This window comes from Equus caballus, chromosome 17 (assembly GCF_041296265.1).
Source record: "Equus caballus isolate H_3958 breed thoroughbred chromosome 17, TB-T2T, whole genome shotgun sequence".
NCBI classification, from domain to species: domain Eukaryota; kingdom Metazoa; phylum Chordata; class Mammalia; order Perissodactyla; family Equidae; genus Equus; species Equus caballus.
The window spans coordinates 89,417,024-89,436,605 of NC_091700.1; the positions used below are offsets into that span (position 1 = coordinate 89,417,024).

At 48.2% G+C, this 19,582-nt stretch overlaps 1 long non-coding RNA gene across 1 annotated transcript; it reads left to right on the top strand.

Moving 5' to 3' along the window:
• The first annotated feature begins 15,902 nt into the window (after window positions 1–15,902).
• On the top strand, window positions 15,903–17,067 carry LOC138918474 (uncharacterized). Its single transcript, XR_011427884.1, has 2 exons — window positions 15,903–16,059; window positions 16,874–17,067. It is a non-coding gene; the product is annotated as an uncharacterized lncRNA (long non-coding RNA).
• The last annotated feature ends 2,515 nt before the right edge of the window (window positions 17,068–19,582 follow it).

The window sequence follows — 19,582 nt, forward strand, 5'->3', positions numbered from 1 at the left end:
GGGGAGGTGGATTATTTTTTATCTTGTTATAGACATTATTCTGCTCACAACAATATTTTTTTTATTTGTGGTAAAATATACATAACATAAAGTTTACCATTTTAACCAAAGTGTACAGTTCTGTGTCATTAAACACATTCACAATGTTGTGCAATCATCACCACCTTCCATTTCCAGGACTATTTCATCTTCCCCCAAACTGAAACTCTGCACCCATTAAACACCAACTCCCTCCTCCCAGGTCCTGATAACCTCTATTCTACTTTCTGTCTCTGTGAATTTGCCTACTCTAGGTACCTCATGTAAATGGAATCATACAGTATTGTCCTTTTGTGACTGACTTATTTCACTTAGCATAATGACCTCAAAAGTTAACCCACATTGTAGCATGTGTCAGAATTTCATTCTTTTTTATGGCTAATTTTCCATTGCATGTATATACCACGTTTTGTTTATCCATTCATCCATCAATGGACACTTGGGTTGCTTCCACCTTTTGGCTGTTGTGAATAACGCTGCTATGAACATGAGTGTACAAATACCTGATTGAGTTCCTGCTTTCAATTCTTCTCGGTACATACCTAACAGTGGAATTGCTAAGTACTTATACATGTGATAGTTTTCAGATCACTTTGTACAAGAGAATGCGTGGTGTCACAGTGAATTATTTGGCTGTTGGTGGCCAGAAGGCACTGCCATGTGGGGCTTCACTCGGGGCTGCGGTGGCAGACTGAGGCTGCTTCTGTCCTCTGCCATTCACTGCCTTGGGCAAGTTACTTAATGTCCTCACATTCGGTTTTCTGCTGTACAGAAAGAGGATGATGAAAACGGTGCCTCCCTACCCGGCTCGTAAGTAAGAACCGAGGCAGAAAGTTCATGTGGGGCCACCAGCACAGCCACACGAGGTGGATGTTCAGTCAGCGCTGGCCCTCCTAGACCTGCCCCAGTCACGCACATTTCCAGTCCAGGCGACATTCCTGGCACTTGTCACAGGGATGGCAGACACTGCACGTTGCTCCCCTTCTTCCTCTTTCACCAAATCCTGGTTGGGTTTGGAGGGGTCACCTGCCCAGTAGAACACTCACCTCCCACACATCCTGGCAGCTGGATGTGGCTGCGTGACCCAATTCTAGCCCAGGAACTGAAAGAAACAATGGCTCGGTGAGGCTTCCTTTTTTTTAAACAGCTTCTTATTTTATTTTTGGATATGAAAACATTTACATGATTTGAAAGTCAACAGTGTGACATAAGGTACGTTCACAGTCGTGTCACCTCCATCTGTCTCCTGCACCTTGTTCTCTCCTCTGCTTTTTTTTTTTTAAAGATTTTATTTTTCCTTTTTCTCCCCAAAGCCCCCCGGTACATAGTTGTGTATTTTTAGTTGTGGGTCCTTCTAGTTGTGGCATGTGGGACGCCGCCTCAGCGTGGCCTGATGAGCGGTGCTAGGTCCGCAGCCAGGATTCAAACCTGCGAAACCCTGGGCCGCCGAAGCAGAGCACGCGAACTTAACCACTCAGCCACGGGGCCGGCCCCTGTTCTCTCCTCCTTTTGACATCATTTTCTTTTTTTCATTTGTTCCCCTTCCAAATATAAGCAAATGTGTGTGTGTGTGTATTTTTTTCCTTCCTTTTTTACATAAAAGGATGTATATCAATATATCTATATCCGTGCTGTTCTCCCTGCTCTTTTTTAATTTCATATTCTGGAACCTTGGAGGTCACTCCACAGCTGGATGTGTGGTGCTTCCTCATTTCTCTTTTATTGCATAGTATTTGATTGTGTGGCTATGTTATAGATTATCTAAACAGTCCCTCATTGACAAACACTTGGGGTATGTCCAGTTGTTTCTTGTTTTTTTTGTGGTTTTTTTTTTTTTTGAGGAAGATTAGCCCTGAGCTAACATCTGCTGCCAATCCTCCTCTTTTTGCTGAGGAAGACTGGCCCTGAGCTAACATCTATGCCCATCCTCCTCTACTTTATACATGGGACGCCTACCACAGCATGGTTTGCCAAGCGGTGCCATGTCGGCACCCGGGATCCGAACCGGCGAACCCTGGGCCCCCGAAGCAGAACGTGCGCACTTAACCACTGCGCCACCAGGCCGGCCCCTGTCCAGTTGTTTTCACTCCTCAGTGATACCGCAGTGAATAATCTTGTGCATAGTCATTTTGTATCTATGCCTGAAACCATTTGGGACAGATTCCTAGAGGCGGGATCGTTGGTTTGAAGGGCAACAGTATACGTCCTTGTGTTTTATCTCGCCAACTGTTCTGCTACAGGAGTTGTACCGTTTTGCCTTTGGAAAGTTTTTTCTTTGCCTTTCCTCTTTTTCTGTCTCGTTTCTTCCTACCTAGGACCCAGAAGCTGATTCTGAATAGTACAGCAGCCTCCTCACAACCTTGAGGATGAAAAGCACACCCTAAGGATGGCAGAGCTGGAAGCCAAAAGAGTTCCCCAAGGCCTCTGTGACCCACTGATCTCGTCCTGCCCTGCCTACGACTGCCCTTCCTGTTATGGGAGAAGTATAAACTCCTCACCTGGATAGCCCTGGCCATTCAGGTCCCTACTAATGAACTCAAAGCCAAAGACAATCATCATCATTTAGCTACTGAGTAAATCTAATTAAAATTATGTTATGTTGATTCAAAAGCTTATGACTCATTAGTACGTTGGTACCTACAAGCTCTCCTGTCCAATATGGCAGCTGCTAGCCACATGTGGCCATTTAAATTCAAGTTAAATAAAATTAAAACATCAGTGCCGCAGTTGCACTAGCCACATTATAATAGTTCAACAGGCTCAGGACTCTAGTGGCCACCATATTGGACGGCACAGCACAGAACATTGCCATCATCGCAGGAAGCTCTGTGTCACTGATACACAATTCGAAGTAGCGTGAGGGGTCACTCCAGTCATAACCATTTAAGAAACTGCCATTCTGATGACCTCCAATATCTTCTAAAGTATCTGGAAACATAGCTCTGTGTGAGATTAGGTTTATCTGTCAATCGGTTAATCCAGTGTTAGGATATAAGATGAAACCTGTCTCAGCTTCTTCCAATACGGAGAAACCCACCCCCTGTGACTTTCTGCCTCCTCACCAAAGGTATCTGTGCTCTGGGAGATGGCCCAGACCAATGTTCTGTTCTAAGGTCTAGCCTTATACACACAGTCAAGTGCATCTTTCAGGAAGATAATTTATAGGCCAGAAAAAAATGTATAGACAAAATCAGAAAACACAATCCCCAGAAAGGATAATCAGTGTATTGTGAAGAAGAGATGATTTCATCAATAATGCAGAAAAGAGCCCAGCGATGCGGAAAGCACCAGAGAGGCAAGCTCAGTAGAGATTTCAGAGTAGAGAGCCTATACGTTTGAGAAAGGGCCTTTCCACCTCCACTTCAGTTTTGAAGGGAAAAGCAAGGCTGAGATGCAGAAAGCAAGGAGGACGTTTGCAGGTTCCCGACGCTTTGGGGGTTTTCACACAGTGTGGATGCCCATATTGTGTGATCAGATGAAGTGGAATCATCTGTCAGCCTGTCTGTTCACATAGCTATGCTATTCATAGAAAATGTACCTCTTTCCCCAAATAAACACCATATGCCTCTTCTCGTACCTACTTGGGTGCGTGTATCCTGGGGACCTATGGCATGTAGGGGGAGGAGGTAATGCCAGGTGACTCAAGCGGCCCATTTCGGGCTCTTCTGTGGAACACTCTTCAGGGATGTCAAGAGCAATAGGAAACCATATTAATTAATAAATTTGAAATGAGGTTTGACTCCTACCTTCTACAGCATCATGAGAAAGGAAAGAAGATAGCACCATCTTTTGGACTTCAAAGACACTATCGATCACCTCTTCATGCCCCTCTCCCCTGGCTTATCAAGCCCAGTGACATGGTCCACATTGTGCCCTCTACCTCGCAAACACCTTTAGCTCCCTTGCCCCCTCTCCCTTGCCAAGCTGGTGTATCTTACCTGTCCGCCCACTCCTGTCTGCACCTGAAGGGTGCTAGGGAAAAACTCCACCTGCGGTCGCCTGGGGCTAAGAGGAGGGGTCTTGGGGAGTTACTGTTTAATGGATGCAGAGTTTCAATGTGGGACAATGAAAATGTTCCGGGGGGCTGACTCCATGGCCGAGTGGTTAAGTCCATGTGCTCCGCTTCGGCGGTCCAGAGTTTTGCCAGTTCAAATCCTGGGCGCGGACATGACACCACTCATCAAGCCACATTGAGGCAGCATCCCACGTGCCACAACTAGAAGGACCCACAACTAAAAATACACAACTATGTACCGGGGGGCTTTGGAGAGAAAAAGGAAAAATAAAATCTTAAAAAAAAAAAAGTTCTGGGGAAGGATGGTGGTGATGGTTGCACAACAATGTGAATGGACTTAATGCCATCAAACTGTACACCTGAAAGTGGTTAAAATGGTAAATTTTACGTTATTTATATTTACCATAATAAAAAGAGTTAAAAAAAACTCAACATTGTTGGCTGGTGTCACTGTAATTTCAAGTGTTCAAATAGCAAGTGGACATTTGACACTGGCCATTAATCCTGAGATACTTCCTTGTTTTCTCACTTTCCTACTCTCCAAATGACTATTTCACACTTTCTCCTGTCTCCTCCTACTACATTCCCATCCCTTTCCTCACTCTCAAGCTTCAGTGAGAAAATCCTAGCAATCCAATAGAAACCCCCTTATCTTCCCATTGACAAATCTACCAGCCCACTCCTACCTCTAGCCATATTCTGTGCCTTCCCTCCTCTTATTGGGGATGAAGTGTCCTGCTCTTACCAAAAACTCCTCTCTGAGGGGAAGGAAGAGAGTGAATTATTGCTTAATGGTTAGAGTTTTGGTTTGGGGTGATAAAATTTTGGAAATAGATAGTACAATCTGATTGTACAACATTGTGAATGTAATTAATGCCACTGAATTGCACATTTAAAATAGCTAAAATGGGAAATGTTTTATATATATTTTACCATAATAAAAATATTTTTTAAAAACCCAGCCCCTCAGCTTGGGGTCTGGCTGCCCCCCACCGACATTCTTCCTGCAGCATTCCCTGGGGCTCCCACACCATCAACTTTCACAATCCCCCTGTCTTCCCTGCCCCCCATTGGACCACTTGCACCAGCACACAAACATGCTCCACCATCTCCTTCTTGAAAAACCTCCTGTGACCCTGGTCTCTGACCTGGTGTTGCCCTATACTCTGCTCCCTTCCCAGCCTCCTCTTCAAAGGTTACTGGGTCCCTCTCTCTCTTCCCTCACCTCACCTACCCAATCAGCCTTCCACCCTTACCTGTCTACAGAGACTGTTCACATCGATGAGCTCCATGTCACCCAATCAAGTGGCCACACAGCCTTCCTGATACTTTTGACTTCCATGATATCATCCTTTCTCCTTCTGGATCTTTCGCTGGTTCCGCCTCTACCTGCTGAAATCTCCAGGACTCTATTCTGGGCTCCCTTTTCTTGTCCACTCACACAGTACCCCAGGTGTTCTCATTCAGTCATGTCGTTTAAATACCAATAAAGATCAATACGTCCCAAATTTCCAAACCCACATCTCCAACCCTACCTTTCCCTGGGTCTCCAGAATCTTATATCCTCCTGTCTACCTGGCACCTCCACATAAATGACTTTCTGTCCCAAACCAGCTAAGGCCTTTCTAATGTCACTGCTACCCATCCAGATGCCAGACTCAAATTGCTTGTCACTTCCTTGAGCCTCCCCTCCCTCACCTCTCACTGTTGATTCAGCAAAAGCTGTCAACTAGTCATCTGAAGCATCCCCGGGATCTGTCCACTTTTCTTCATTTCCATTCCCCCATCACCTAGATGACTGCAATAGCTTGATTCTAGGACCTCCTGCTTCCCTCTAGCCCCAACACAACAGCCAGACTCTCTCATCCCAAAAAAGTATATTACATCGTTTCCTGCCTCAGCTTAAACCCTCCAAGTCTTTCATTGCACCTCCGATAAGATCTAAACTCCTTACATGCCCGGCCTGCATCTCTCCAGCCTCCTCTTGAACCATACTCCATCTCATTCACTGCGGTCTAGCCACCAGAGCCACCTATCTGGTCCTCTAACTCAGTGGTTCTCAACCACTGTGGGTGACATTTGGCAATGTCTAGAGATATTTTTGATTGTCACAGTTGGGAGAGGAGGAGGTTATCTTTACTGGGATCTAATGTGGAGAGGCTGGGGAGATGGGGGGAATACTGCTGAACATCCTACAAGGCACAGGGAAGCCCCCCCCCCCAACAAGAATTGCCTGGCCCAAAATGTCAATAGTGCTGCTATGGACTGAATATTTATATGCCCCCCCAAATCATATGTTGAAGCCATAATTCCCAATGTGATATTTGGAGGTAGGGCCTTTGGGAAGTAATTAGGTTTAAATGAGGTCATGAAGGTGGGGCCCCCATGATGGAATTAGTGCCCGTAAAAGAGGAGAGAAGACTCTCTCTGCTATGTGAAGACACAGCAAAAAGGCGGCTGTCTGCAAATGTTTACCAGACATCAAATCTGCCAGCACCTTGATCTGGGACTTCCCAGTCTCCAGAACTGGGAGAAATAAACATTTGTTGTTTAAGCCGCCCCCTCTATGGCATTTTGTTATAGCAACCCAAGCTGATTAAGTCAGGTGCTGAGGTTGAGAAATCCTGCAAATCTGACAAAGAAACTGGCCATCAATTTCCCTCCTGCCTCAGAGCCTTTGCACAAGCTATTCCCTTGGCCTGGAATGCCCTTCTTCTATTCTCTGCATGGCTCACCCCTTCTAGTCATTCACAGCTCACCTTATTTTCCCAGAGAAAGTCTTTCTGATCACCCACTCTGATTAGCACCTCCACCCCATCACTTTCTATCCTATCCTATCTTAATTTTCCAAATGTACTACTCGATAGCTTTCTTACTTTACCTGTTTCTCATCTGTTTCCACAAAAATTAAGTTTCTTAATAGCAGGAATCTTATCTGACTTGCTGACCAGGGCCAATCAGTGCTTATTGTATAGTTGGTACTCAGTGAGTACTTGGGGAACAAATGATTTTCAAATTTCTTTGGCTTGATCAAAAAATATGTGTGAGCATCAAATATGTACATTATATAAGCAATAGGTACAACAGGACATTTAAAACTGATTAAACGTCTTCACTCTCAAACAGGTTATGAGCCCCATAAGAAAAATAAAATATGTTTTATACATCTTAGACAGCATAGGATACATCCTAGGGGAGGCGGTCCAGCATTGTGTGGTGAAGGGCACTCATCGTGTTGTGAGATAATGCTTGCAAGATGCCCAACAGTCCTAAGACTGCCATAAGGGTTGAAAGGCAGCATCATATAGGGGTCAGGAACATGGACTCTGGAGCTCCGGCCAGAGAGGTTCAAATCCCCGCTCAGCTACTTGTAGCTGTGAGACATTGAACTAGCTGTTTAGTTTCTCTGTGCTTCAGTTTCCTCATCTGTTACATGGAGATAATGAAAGTATCTGCTTCATATGCCTGCTGTGGATTTAAGCGAGTTATATTATGTAAAGCACATGGCTACAGAGGACACCGTAGTTCTGGCCACTAGTATTCAAAGAAAGGAGCAATCACACGGGACTAAAGACAGGGATGGTAGAAGGGCTGACTTTTGAGATAAGGTGAATTTCAGTGGAAAAGATGATGAGGGCCCTCTCAGTGGCAGGATTATATTGTGCATCAAAGAAGGCACACCATGGCCTGGAGTGTTGCTTAGGAATGAGGTCGGGCAAACATCCATTTTTTTTTCTGTTCACCCATCTGTGTAAAGAAGGATGCTGTTTTGAAGGAGAGCACTGATGGGGCCATGCTCATCTGCTGATCCTATTATATCAGAAAATGTGAGAGATCTGGTCACCAAATCATGATATCGCTTCCTTTCTATTTTTTAAATTTCTGTCCATTATGCTTTGGTTTAAAAAAAAAACAAAACTGGACTTGAACTCATTTGGTTGTACACTTACTGCTGTGAGAGCTTAACCTTCTGAGTCAATTTCCTCACTCCTGAAAGGAGAACAATCAAGCCCACCCACTTGACTTTAGAGAAGTAGTACGTGAATCAAATCAGTTCATACGTGTGCGACGCTTAGAGTGTGAGGCAGATATGACACAGATGTAAGATATTCTTATGACTATGATCCTTCTTCTAAAAACACCGCCCAGGGTTTTACTCAGAAATATCATATGCATTATAATGTAGATGAAAGGAATTAAAGAACTTTAAAAATCTTTTTCTACCTACATGTTTCAGAGAAGAAAAGAGAAGGGAGGACTGCAGCTCAGAGGGCTGGGCTCCCAGACCTGGGCAGAGCCGGCCCCACGAATGTTTCTGCAGCAGATCAGGAGGACGAGACACTGCTTCTGTTACTCGCCACGTTGGTGGCATCTGCGCCTACCCTTTTAAAAGGCAAAGCCAGACACAGGCTCCATCCCCCAAAGGAAATGCCAATAAAATAGCCTGTCCTTATTTCTTGAAAGGAAAAAATGATTTCCTTTTACTGTTTAGTCTAATAAGCAGGAATCTGGGAACCTCTGGCTCCATCTCATGCACTGTGATGTTAGGGAAAATTCTGCAGGACTTTCAAGCCATCAAAGTCCTAAAATAATCCCAGAAAGGCAAGCTTGGGGTGAGGTGTTACCAAGAATTTCTGTAACTTGTAGACATCTCAAGACATGCCAATCCATATTTTAGCGTCCTCCCTCCCCAACGATAGGACTAAACAGCAAGAATGATACTCTCCTAAAAGAAAAACAACAGGGAGAGCGAAGGAACGTAGCAACTACTATGGGAAGAACTGTCCTAGCCAGTGAGTGGGTCCCTGCCTTTGCCAGCTTTGCAGAAAGCCTGCCAGAGCAGAGGGGCAGGAGCAGGTTCCAGCCTGGGCTAAGCCAGCTTCTTCCACCTCCATGGGGATGAGCACCCCTTACACTTTCTGCGTTTTATTCTGCCCCAGGACAGAGTTCCTAAGCAAAGGGCAACAGCAGCAATGGCTGAGGACAAAAGGCCAAGGCTGGGCTTCTGGAGCCAGAAGGAGACCCCACCCAGCGGAGGAAGGTGGGGCTCAGGCTGAGAAGGAGGGAGCTTGGGACCCAGGCTGGAATCACTGAAGGAGGCCAACGCCTCTGGTATCTAATCAAGAACAAGATTAAGAGCGGAGGAGAAACAGAAAGAAGGTCTCACCCTCCAAGCTCCAGGGGGTTAGGGAAATAGAAGAGGGGTCAGGGGCCATGTTGTTTCATAAAGCTCCCCGAAAAGATGGGGGAGCTAGAGAAAGTGTTAAAAAAAAATTTAAAATTAAAAAAACAGGGAGTGGACAAAAGACAGAAGCTGGGATGGAACTGTGAGTGAGGACTGAAAAGCCCGTGGTGGGGAGGGAGAAGAAGGAAACAGCAGCTCTGGGCTGCAGAGGAGCCTCTGCTGGCGGAGGGGAGAGGGCCGGCTGCAGGCTTGGCTGGCCGCCGCCCAGAAAAACTTTAACTCAAAGGAGGCGTTTGCGTTTAATCCTCCCCCAGGACTGTGGACGAGGCAAAAAGGAGGGGGGAAACAAGTCAAAAGTCTCCAGAGGAAGCAGCTTTTTGTTTTAAAGGACTGCCTCTTGGGCCTGTCCCCAATTTTCTGGGTTTTGTTCCTGATTTAAAAGGAAGTTTTATGTCACCCGTGAGAGTCTGCATTTTTGTGGGATTCAAATATTCCTTAATTAGGTGTTGTCTCTTTACAGAAAGAAAAGACGCCTTTTATTTCATTTTACTTTGCCATTTTAATTTACTCCCTTTCGTGTTTAATAACTAGGTAGGGAAATGTTAAACAGCTGCTGTAAAATATTATAAACCCTGCTCCCTGGGAACATTAAGAAGCAACTTTCCAGCGCTATCTCCCATCCCAGAGAGGAACCCGTGAGGGGGCCCACAAATCCCAGCTTTGGGGTGGGGGTGGAGGCAGGCGGTGTGTGCTCATTACCCCCATACCACTGCAGTCCCCACACCACCCCATCAACCCACACTCTGGAGTCTTCTTTTGGGGTTAATGGTGGGGTAGGAGTGCAGGGGTGGAGTGGAGGTGGCCGATGTTAGAATGGAGAAGGAGAGTTTTGGGGACGCTGAGAAGCACACATCCATCTCCTCCAAGAACTCTGCTGGTCCCTTTCCTTAGGCACTGCCGTTCTTAGGAGGGCTGAGACCATTTATCCAGAACTAGAGAATCTGCCCCGTGAAACTCTGGAAAATCAGAAAAAACATCAACAGAAAAGCAGAACCGGCCAGGAAAATGTGTGGCCTTGGACCACTGGATGCTGGCTTTCTTATTGAGTTCTAAGTTGGAGGAAAATGACAGAAAAGGGAAGGGGCTATAGTTTTTCTACAGCTAAAAATGTAAGGGGGCATACCCCTATCTAGTTCTGGGCCGACCCTTCAGCAAAAGGTCAGGAGTTGTCTGCAAATTGCAGAAGCTTCCCCAGGGACCTGGAACGCAAATTTGCAGGGCAGCACAGGGCACCAGTTTCCGTCTACTGAGCTGTGTATTATGCTTATACGCTCATTTTGCTGGCAAAAGAGCCTGTCATAAAATGTAATACTGACTATAAAACAAATCAGCGCTTTGAAACGACTTGCTTCAGATGTTTTCATAAATCCCTAATGGCTCAGGCACTGCCTGCTATTGATAATATTAATGTGTTAATAGTTCCTCTGAAGCAGCGGCACTGGGTAGGGCTGGACACACACACACACACACACACACACACACAAATGGGAATACCATGGAACTGGAAAACAATGCTTTGGCTTTCCCTTGAATTCTACCTGCACTTTGTTGACCTCAGAGATCCAGATCTAAGTGAGAAAACTGATATTCTAAATTCTTGGCTGGAGCTCCCCTTTAGTTTAAAATGTTTTACCTTGGTTCATAAAAAAGTATATTATATAAATACATATGTACATATAAAATCATGTGAGTCACCCATGTTCCTAGCAGCATTATTCACAATAGCCAAAATGTGGAAACAACCCAAATGTCCATTGATAGATGAACGGATAAACAAAATATTATTTTTATATATATATAAATAAAAAGTAATAGAGTTCTGACACATACTACAACATGGATGAAACTTGAAGACATTATGCTCAGTGAAATAAGCCAGACACAGAAAGACAAAAATTGTATGATTCCACTTATATGAAGTACCTAGAGTACTCAAATTCACAGAGACAGAAGTAGAATAGAGGTTATTAGTGGCTAGAAAGAGGGGGAATGGGGAGTTAGCGTTTAATGAGTACAGAGTCTGAGAAGATGAAAAAGTTCTGGAGATGGATGGTGATAATGGCTGCACAACAATGCACATGTACTTAATGCCACAAAACTGTATACTTAAAAATGGTTCACATGGTAAGTTCTATGTCACATACATATTTTACCGGAATTTTTTAAATGGGGGGAGAAAGCATGTGAGCAATGGACATCAGGCTTCTCTACAACTTCTCCCACGTGTGTTCCCAGTACAGGGCCCACAGCTCTGTCCCCAGGGCCTCGGAGCACCCCTGGCTCCGCCACACACACCTGCTCCCCCAGACCCACACTGGGCTTCCTTCGCCCTTAAGGAAATGAGAAGTTTTGTGTCAACAATTCCCCAGACATCCATGTGGCCCAGGGAAATCCCGTTTCAACCTCAAAAAGAAACTTAAGGAACCAAGAATGATATTTTTCATGATGTAATTTCTCTGCTGCCTTCCTAACAGACATGGTTCAGATTGGAGGAGTCTCAGACAAACAAGCACTCCAATCTCCTTGCCGGTGGCCAAAGACACTAAAGCTCTTTGCAGGCCCGTCTTGGTCTCTGGACCACCCCAGCCTCTGACTCATGGGGAAGATAGACGTGGTCTAGAGAGTCAAAGTTAGAAATAACAGGGGGAGTGGGTGGGCAGGGGTGGCGCTGGCTGGACTGTGGTTTTCCTGGACTCCCCTCTCTGTCTTTTGGGGTTCTTCCTCCCTGAGAAGCACTGGCCTAGAACCACTTCAGGATTTGACCCCTCACAGGTACAAGCAGGAGAACCCGGGAACCACCGATACTGTTGGGTCTTAAGGCAGAAAGGGGCGGCCCTAGCTGAGGCTGGTGACTACCCAGAAGTTTCTCTCAGTAACAGAACAGTCACTCGACCTAGCCCACAGGTTTTTCTAATGCTTGCTCTTTGGGGTCAGTTTATTTAAGAAATGGCCAGAGCAATCAAACCCTTGCCCTGGTCCCTAAAAGGAGACAAACATTGGCATAATCCCTTCCATTCCAAGTCATCCCTGGGCTCTCCCTTAAGTTTCTCCTACATGTCATTACCCAAAACCAGGCTGCCAAGAGCTCCTGGGTCCCCTCACACAGGCTTTGGCTCAGCTTTGCATCTACAATGTGTCATTGCCAGGCCTTCTTCTCCATGCTGGTCAGGAGGATGAAACCTACAGCTGGTGATGAGAGAAGCCTAATCAGAGCCCTCCATACAGATGAGGGCAGAACGTGAGCATGATGCCTATTAGTTTTCAGGCTGACAGGCCCAATGGCAAGGACCCTAGACAAATAAGGGGAGTGGGCTAGAAGGATCCCCCACATCCTTCAAGGGAAGCCCCATCGGAAGGAGGTGGGGAGCAGAGCACAGGGCTCCCACTATGGAGAGAGGGCTTCAGGTGGGGTGCTGGCAACACGCAGCCCAATAAAGGCAGAATCAGAACAGAGTCTGAGATGTGAGCCAAGAAATGGGTTAAAAGCTGTTAGGACATGGAGCAGGGAGAGAGATGCATAATCTGAATGTCACCCAGAAAACTTTGCAGCCAGCATCCAGATTTTCTAAATCAACCACTTCACCAAATTCCCTGCCAGCTCATAAAATGTTTCCCTGACTTGCCTTCAGTTCTCCAAATGATACTATTTTATTAAACGGTGTTGGAGGTGGGAGGGAGGAGGAGAAGTGGAGAAAGAAGAAAGGAGTGAATTATATTTTTATTTTATTTTAAATGTAGTTTTTCTGTTATGCCTCCTTCAAGGCTGTCCTAAATTTGGTTAGGTCCAGGATGTGCAGGCCCTGATAATTTGCAAGGTTAGATTTAAATGTGCTATAATAGTGTGTGTATGTAGACTTGTCTGATCAAATATGCATTTAACACGCATAGGAATTCACTAAACAGAAGCAGAAAAGTGTTCAACAGACTCTAAGGAGTGCTTGTGTTTACGGTGTTTTGAAATATATTCAAGAAAACGTATTTTGCTTTATACATATACATTTGCTTTTCCTCCTAATTCTTCTGGAAGCCTGACCATTTTCACTACTTCAGCATGGGCTCACTTTGGCGGTTGAAGGGAGTATGCAAAGTTGCAAAGTGCTTTTATATTTTAAAAGGTGCTTCTCCCAGATTGCTCACGGCTGGTTGATGGTCCTTCTCTGGATTGATTTCTTGTTTTTCAGGCTGACTCAAGTTCTCAGACATAGGGGTGGGTCAGCAGCAGCTGGAGATCTCAGTGGGATCTCTGCACTTCAATGGGGCCTATTTGGAAACAGGATCTGAGCTGGGGCCTGCCTCTTTCTCAACCTTGTGTCCAGTGGGCACAAGGATGCATTAAGACCCTGGGGTAGATGGCCAAGTGACCTGTGAGTCAACTTAGCAAAAAGAAAGAAGGAAAGAGTAACAGAGTGAGTGTAGTATGGGGAGACCTGATGAAAGGAGGAACAAGGAGGAGAATGGGAGACTCAGGAAGCTGGAGGCTTCACACATCCTCCTGGGAGCCAAATGCATTGTCATGGGTATTAGCTCATCCGACAGGAGTCCTCAGGAGAACCCATGTCAGGGTCCCTGACAAGCTAAACTGCCAATCCTAGGAGCACAACCACAGCTAGCTGAACCTACAGACCTTGGGACCACACCTCAACCCTCTCCTTCCCACGCTCACCCCAGGACAGACCCTGTCACCATGCAGCCACCCATGGATGCACCAAGCTTTCTTTGGGCCCACTAGAGTACAAACACTCCAAACACTGATTCAGTCTGTATGGAAACCACAGGTCAGAAAATCACCAACGAGGCAACAACCACCTTCACACATTCCCTGCCACCAAATATCATCCGGAATCAACCAGGCTTGGCCAGTGGAGAAATTCAAGACCCTCTCCTCAAAAACTCACAGATACATGGGGACCACTGTTTCTTTTGGACGCCCATTCGTGGGGAGTATGTCCCATGGGCCTTTTCCTAACCTCACAGCTGTTCACACTCGCCCGCTCCTGAGAGAACTGGATCCAGATTATCAGTGACCCTTCACCTCCCCCGGCCCTCCCTGGCCCCCCTCCATTTCCTGAGCTGGGATCGCCGGCAGAAGTTGAGTGTTTCCTGTACTGGAGGGACTTCTCCACCTTGGAGCGGAAAGCGGGTCCGGGACAAGGACGCGGGGCGCGTCGCCCACGTTGCTGGCCAGGGAAGCCGAGCTCCTCGGATCCCCACGGTGCTTGGGTGGCGCGGCGGCGTGTGGGGAAGATGATTACACTGGAGAGGAATCACGACTCTTCGCGCAGCTATCACTCGCGTCGCTCCGCACGCGCAGGTCCTGGCCCGGCTTTCAGCAACTCCCCCTCCTCGCTAACCATTCGCTGGTAATCTGTGGACCGCCGTGGAGCTGAGCCCCGGGCTGCAGTCCCAAAATTAAAGCACTTTTGCAGCCCGGACACCCAACGAACTGCCTCCGCACGCGCCAGGCCGGCACCTCGTTTTCGTGCGCCCCCCTCTCCGCCCAGCTCCCCAGCAGCTGCAAAGGATGTGATTTCACGCACATCCTGCGCGCACAAACACGTGCACACACGCATTCCCCCTGCAAAGCCGTCCGCACACACGCACAAGCCTGGACGTTTGCCTTTTGTGCTCGTTTTGCAGGACATGCTTTCCTGCTCCTGGTTTCCTTTTTTCGTTCTTTCATCTCCGCTTCCTTCGCCAACTTTCCTTCGGAGTCCCCTTGGCCTAGTTCATTCCCCTCCAGCCCCTCTGCCCCCGTGGCGTCCCTCGCCCTCTCCGCCCCAGAGGGGCCCCGGAGACGCGCCGCGATGCCGAGCGACGGCCGTGTTCTGCGGGCGGCTGAGACCGCGGGGCTGGCCTCCGGCCTGCGCCCTGTTTGTTTTCCCTTCGCCCCCTGAATGCTAGATTAAGACGTAAAGATTACCAGGACCGAATAATGCCGGGAGTCAACACTCGAGCAAACAAAAGTGCTTGCACAACTCCGCCAACCCCGCTGAGACCCGGGCCGCGGGCTGAGGGAGAGAACGCGCTCCTCGCTGCTAATTACAAATAAATGATGATGTGCTCACTAAGTAATTGATTTAATGAAGTTCCTATGAAACTATTAAACCCGGGTGGAGGTCAGGCAGGAGGCGCCCCAGAGCGCCCATTGTGGGCTGTTTAACTCCACCAGGCTCCTCGGAAAGACATCGGGGCTAATAGGTGAAGTCACAGCTGCTCGAGCTGACTTCTCGGAGCGCCCGGCTGGCCGCGGGCACCCTCGCGCCCTCCTCCTCTCGCGCCCTCGTGCCCCGCCGCCCGCGCCCCGCGCCGGCCAGCTTACCCACGCCACTCCCAGCCCTGCCGCCAGCTCTCGAGGGCCTCTCCAAAGGGATCCCGGGTCTCGTTAAGAGCGGGAAGTTGAGCACTGAACTTGTGCGCACCGCCGGCAGTCGGCGGCGTCCACCGCCGCCCACCCCTCCCGCCTTACCCAACCCCCACCACTTCGTGCAGGAACTTCAGCCAGTGTGCCACGCAGGGTGCTCGCGCGCTCTTGGCAAGGTGCCTGGAACCCGAGCGTGTGCCCAGTGCGATGGTGGGGGCGGGGGTTTGAGTTGTGGCCGAGTGGATATGTGTGTGTGTGTGCGCGCGCGCGCCCGTAAGTTTCAGGCCAAAAGGCCATGTTTTTGCATCCCTCACCCTGGCCTGGGGCCTGTTCGTGCAAAAAAGAAGTAGAGGCAGGGAGAAGGGGACCGAAGAAAGAGATGCAAAAAAGATCACCCAGGTAGGCTGTTGGGTATGGGAGCCTCAGTCTTAGATTTTGCAGACCGGCTGCGGGAGGGGAGGGGGGTGCCGTTCTGGCATAGCCCTCTCTCCTCCCCACCGCCCACCTCTGCCAGCGTCCAGACCTGGCCAGGCGGTTCCCCGCACTAGAGCGACACCTCCAGCTCCCAATAGGGCGGAAGGTGTAGGCCGTAGGCCCGAGTGTTAGGGCTGACAGATCGAAGGTACTCCCCTTCCCCGCCTGGCACATAGATCCCAGCCCTACAGGAAGGTAGGAACTGCTTCTCCTGCAGGATGGCTCCTGTGGGAAATGTGACCTTTCCCCATCCCAGAGGGCTGGAGGGAGTCTGGTGGGACACATTCCCGAGAAGGAGAATCAGACATGTAAACGGATCTAGAGTCAAGGGTGCTAAACTCCTGCACCCGGCAGCAAGGGTCCAAATCTCTCTCTGTCTCTGTCTCTGTCTCTGTCTCTGTCTCTCTCTCTCTCTCTCTCTCTCTCACACACACACACACACACACACACACACAGGAAAGAGCATTTGACTGCATCTCCTCCCACCTCCAAGGGACCTTGTGATAAAAGAGAAGGCCCACGTCCATCTGGAACTCCATACCAGGAGACAGGGTCTCCCATGGAGGGTTCTGGCTGCAGAAATCAATCTGCCAGGGTACCCTGCACCCCTCTACCCAGCCAAGTCTTGTCTCTCCATTAAGAACTGGTAGTTGAAAGAGAATTTCTTAAAGCATGCATTTCATTTATGCTACACTTAGTTGGCAGTAAGCTTCACTCCTTTTTTTTTTTTTTTGGTCAGGAATTTCCAGCTGCTGAAACCAATTTCCATTTGATTTTGAATCAAACGTTTGGAACTTGGGATGAGAGGATATTTTGCAATGGCTGCTGGCACCCTAAAACAGAACTCCACTCCTGTCTGGATCTTCTGTCTCAATGAGGGTTTCAACTTTGGACTCCTGGAGGGAATATTAAAAAAATCTTCTCTGGGTCTTGCTTGAGGTCTCAGTTTCACCGTCTGTAAAATTGGATTGGAGGTCCTTGGCTGAGGTCCTTTGGGCTTTATTTGTTTGTGATCTGAGAAGAGAACCTGGGGGGGAGGTGGGCGGGGGAGTCAGTAAAGACGCCTGTTCCTTTGTCTTTCTCCGTAGAAGCTACTCCCTTTGTAGAATAAGGCCCTGCTACACTGTCTAATGGATTTTTGCAGGGCAGGGTTTTCATTTTCCCCACGCAGGGGCAGACGAAAGAGAGTCGGTGTTCCAACCCAGCGAGTCCCTCGTGGCCCTTGTTTGCTCAACGACACTCTCCAAAACGTGTCCAAAGTAGTGCTGGCTGGCGCACACCCCTCCCCGGCCCAGGGCAGATGTTCCCATTTTGACCCCGGCCTCCTTGTATTCCTTTAACGCCTGCTGATGACTGCATCCCTGCTGCCCTTAATGTAGGATGGGCCCTTCTCTTCAGCCTGCAAATGAGAAGTGACATTTGCACTCGGCTCAGCCAACGCGTGAGCAGAGCGCGGGGACACAGGCCCATTGACCAAGAGCGGCCGAGGGGCCAGCGGGCTCGGCGGCATCCGAAGCTGCCTTAATTAATACCATCTTAAATAGTCCAGCAGCCACCGAAGACGAAGTTGAAGAAAGACTTTAAGGCTGAGTGCCCCTCGACAAGCTCTTTTTCCCCGTGTCATTCAATATTTAATGCGCCCGCTTCTAATGCTACTACTGGTGTTCCTTTCTCAGCAAGGACATTATTTTTTCACGGTGCCCATAGCCAGGGAAAGCCCTTTAGGCAAAGAAAATCAAAATGTTTGTTGTTTTGGATGACTTATAACTCTTGTTTAACACAAGCACTTTCAGGAAAGTATAACAGGCGCAGCCTCCAAAGCAAACAACACAATCCTTGTGACAGAGTCGGACACAAAAAGCACATTGTCTTGCGGACTACCCCTTTTCTCTGGTGCTAGATGGGGGCCTGTCTCCGAGTGAACACCACGATGCCATTTCACTTTTGAACTATTGTTTTTGAGTTATGCCATGTGGTCAAAAGGAGCGAGAAGGGGGTTGTTTCCAGCCTCATAAGACAAACGAGTTGCCTTTTCATTGAAATCCCCCCGCGATCCTTGAAAACGGAGTTTAAATGTCACCTCCGCCTTTCTAATGGGCACAGGGCTGGAGGCGACCCTTCAAAGCGCCTGGGTGATAAACGACCCTTATTAAATATGGCCGGGACTGCTGGGAAAGCCCTGCGCCGGGCCAGCGCGCGGAAGAGCGCCCCTCGCTGGAGGGCCCTGGAGGAGCCGGAGCCGCCCCTGTAACCAAGGGCGGCCCGGGCGGCCGAGGCCCCAGCCCAGGCTCTGGGTCGGGTGGGGGATGGGAGCTGAGGGTGGGGAGCCCAAGTGAGGGGGGCCAGTTGTAATACAACTTCTTATCTGCCGCCCCCAACACGCCCGTGCGCCCCCATCCCCAGAGACTCGGCGTAAAAGGTTGGTGCGTTTCCCCCTGACTTCTTTTTGTCCGTTGCGGAGTGGCGTCTGCAAGTCTGAGCTGCAAAGTTACTGATTTGCAGGCTGCATGTTAAGGCAGCCCATGTAAGTAATTTCTCCGGGCACCCCAGCAAAGGAGAACAAATCGCTGACAAAGGCGAGCGCTTTCGATTCAGCGGCGTCGTTAAGGCAACCCCAAAGTATTCCTCCTATAATAAGTTCCACTTCAAAGGGTTTCTCATTCAGCGGTGACTGCTTCGCACTTTTATTAAGTCCGGGCTTTTTCACTCGGAGGAATCATCTGTTTGGTTATTTTTCATCGTGTTTATTTTTCACCATTCACACAGTACTTGTATTAAATAAACAAAGAACAATCGCTCTGCAAATGAAAGTACTTAGGTGGGAGAGAAGGAAGAGGCACTGGCGCTGTGGCGCTCCTGCCCCTTTCCCCGCGTCTTCCAACATCACTCACCCCTACCCCCACTCGACTTTCACTCCTCCTCTCTTCATTCTTTCTCTCAAGCTAGAAGGTTCTGGGGGGGAATCTTGACAAAAAGTAGATGGAAATACATATATATTATTATATAGCATACATATTATACGTGTAGTATTATATGTAATATATATATTTCTGATGAGGTGAAAATTGACTGAGCTTACTTGGCATGAAAATAAAGGTCAGTGCAACTGTATCTTAACAGAGTGTCTCGAATTGCTGTGGACCCTCTGCCAGCGACTCCTCTGGCCCTGTCCATTGCCATAGCAATCCTGACGCTCCGTGTGGATGTACCATAAAAGCAGTAGTTTGAATTTCAAAGAACATGCCTTTGAACTTCTCCCTGCCTGATTAGGCACTAGCGTTATGTGTGAATGTGTGCTGCGGAGTGCTTGTGCGTGGGCGTGAGGGGTGTGAGTTTTTGTTCAAGAAGGGAAAGTGTGCTGGGAATCCCAGGGCCGTTTCCCTGTGGGCCTCCTTCCCTATCCCTCCAGCCCTGGAAGGGTGGGTTTCGGTGGCCGTGGGTCTATTTT